The sequence below is a fragment of the Crocuta crocuta genome, unplaced genomic scaffold (assembly GCF_008692635.1).
Source record: "Crocuta crocuta isolate KB4526 unplaced genomic scaffold, BGI_CrCroc_1.0 scaffold147, whole genome shotgun sequence".
Taxonomy (NCBI): domain Eukaryota; kingdom Metazoa; phylum Chordata; class Mammalia; order Carnivora; family Hyaenidae; genus Crocuta; species Crocuta crocuta.
The window spans coordinates 2,369,592-2,372,551 of record NW_027532594.1 but is presented as its reverse complement, the minus strand read 5'-3'; the positions used below and the strand labels follow the sequence as shown (position 1 = coordinate 2,372,551).

General features: G+C 37.7%; 1 pseudogene; it reads right to left on the bottom strand.

Moving 5' to 3' along the window:
- Positions 1–1,921: 1,921 nt before the first annotated feature.
- On the bottom strand, positions 1,922–2,719 carry LOC144244708 (large ribosomal subunit protein eL6 pseudogene; annotated as a pseudogene).
- Between the last annotated feature and the right edge of the window lie 241 nt (positions 2,720–2,960).

Sequence of the window (2,960 nt, the reverse complement as noted above, 5' to 3'; positions counted from 1 at the left end):
CCAGCATCTCGTGTTCTCTGATTTGCTCATCAAAAATAAAATTTAAAAAAAATTTTTTAAAAAAAGAGAAAGCAAGACAAATTATAAGCTAGGTACAAAAAAAAAAAGTGGGAATTCAGGCGAGGAAAAGATTACATTCATAACAGAAAAATCTACTATGAGAGGTGGGCTTTAAAGAATCAGTAGGATTTGGGTATGAGGATATGAGGAGGTAAGGGGATTCCAGATTACAAGAATAACGGGCATGGGAATGAATATCTTTAGAACAGTCTCAATGATTAGGGTTTTTCATACTGCACGTAAGACTCGTGAGTACAATGTGAAATAAATTTAGTGGTCCTCTTATCAGCAGGAAAAAAAAATGAAAGAGATAAAAAGAAAAGAAAAGAAATAGGACAAATAAAATAGGATGGGGAATGTGTGGAGTGTATGATATGTGATAAGGATATTGTGAAACTTTTATTATATATGTATATATTTTCATATATATACTGGGTCAGTATATAAATGTGTTTCTTACTGTGGGCAAGCTTTTGTTTTATTCAACAACATATATATCTATGGAGCATCTCTTATGTGCTGGCCACTAGGTGAAGTCCTGAGGTAAAGTGCTGAAAAAAAGCCACCATCGTCTTTACCTTCATGGAGAATATGAGTCAGTACAGGTTTTCAGATGATAGTGGTATTTTCAGAAACACCTAGAAAGCTCAATAAAACATAGATTGTTTTAGACCTTCATTCAGAGATCTGTTCAGCAGGCGAGGGGTAGGGCCTGGGAATTTGCTTTTCTAACGAGTTCTCAATTGATGCTAAAGGTGCTTGTAGGGGACCACATTAGACACTAAAATAAATACCAATGAATACATGATGGCAAGCTGTGATAAGTGTTAGGAAGGAGAAGAGTTGCAAGAGAGAATATCCTGGAAACCTATTTTTTTGCTGGATAGTCAGAGAAGATGTCTCTGAGAAAGTGATGTTTATGCCACAGGAACTACACGCTCAAGGCTCCAGAGGAACTGAAAACATGGAGGAAAAGAAGGGGTTGAAAGGAGATTGGAAAGTAGGTAGGGACTAGGTCATACAGGGTCTTTAGCCTAGTGGCATTACACTGGGATATGCATATTTCTGGGGTGCATGAAGAAATTCTAAGGGTGTGCAGGCACATGTAGTTCTAGGAGAATCATCCTTATGTGCTCTCCTAAAGATCTGCCCAAAGGGCTCATTTATCTTTCCTACCTCTTTATGAATAAAGTTATACTTATTTCCCAGTGAATCTTGCTAGGGCGCCTTGTCCTAGAGTGTAAAATCACTTGAGGGGGGGCAAAATGAGGAATAACTCAAAATCTTGACGTTGGTGTTGAAAACTGAGTAACTCTTATCATGGAAGTAAACCCAAAATCTATTCTTAAGGCAGCTGGTCTCCACTTCTTGGTTTTCCACAAAATTGAAGGAGGCTCTAAATATGCAGTCAGTCTTAGGGCTTTAAAAATGATTTTTGATGATGGACCACTTTGTCATTTTGGTATGTAACTAGGAAGAAGACCCTAGAATTTAGGGTCATGACTGTAAGAAAGCTTTTATTCCCTCTATTTGTTTATTCCCTCTATCTGTTTAGGTAGATGAAACAAGCACTTTTTTAGTGCTTACCTCTATATGAAAATGAAAAATTGGGTAGAAAAGAGATTCATAGACACCTGAAGTGGGATAAAAACCGGTGTCACTGAATTCATTAAGAGATGCATTTCCAATACAATATATCTATATATTTAAAAATTATCTCTAAGATTTATATATACTTATGTCGTGTTGACCAGTTTACATTTTTAATAAGTGTAATACTAACACCAACCAGAATAATTTTTTAAAAATGCATCAGTTATTTATACTGATAAGAATCAGTTATAGATTCTTTGTAAGAAATTTAGAACACCGATTTATGAAGATTAACTGCATTCACGAGAGAAAACACAGAATTGAGGTAGCCGTGGAGTTGGGGAACAGCTTTGATTTTTGGCAGAATTTGGGTGTCCACTGCTGAATCACTTTGCTCTATGAGCTTGTCTTTCTCTGTCAAAGATCTCACCTCCTTGTGTCTGGACTTACCTACTTCAAGAAACAGCATCTGTGAGATTTTTGGGATTTCACACCACTGATATCAATTTTGGTGGGGGTGGCGATGACACCTTTCTTCTGTGTTCTAGGTAGAGAACTGGATTGGGGATCAGAGGTCCAGTCACAAGTGGCAAGCCCCCTGCTCAGATACCTTGAGAAAACTACCCTCTTACCTCTGTGTTGCTGAGTGAGGATGCTCAGAATGGTCCTGGGAGTGATGGTAGCTCAGTTTTTTCACCTGCTGTCTGAGGGATTTTTGCTGTGGCTTAACAGCTTTTGAAGAACATCTTTAGTAGGATTGTGTCTGGGCACTTTGTGAAGTTTAACTAGTTAGGTACCACCCTTCTTGTTACCACCAACTGGTTTTGTGACAATAGCAAGAACATTCTCCTTTTTCTTTTCAATCCTGAATTCAGCTGCTGACTACTTCCTCTTGTACATAGCAGATCAGGAATATCTGCCAATTACTTTGACTACGATGGGGTTTTGGCTGCACTGAGGCTTCCCCTGTTGGGTGTTTTGGCCTCAAGGTTAACTTGGCTTCAGCCTTTTTGGCTTCAGGGATTTTCTCCTTAGTATCTGGTTTCTCAGCCTTTTTACCTGCCATCTTGCAAGATGGGAAAGAGCCAGAATAATTTTTTTAAAACTGTTAGAACATGATGGCCACAGGAAAGTTTTAAACATTTCTATCTCTATCTATAATCTATATCTCTCTAAGTAGAGCTGGGACATATTATCTATGTACATATATATAGCAGAAACGTATTATAGGTACAGAGTATAAAAAAGCATAATGAATTGATCAACAGAAAGACTTTGAAGCAGGAAAGGGATAACTTTCTATTGTA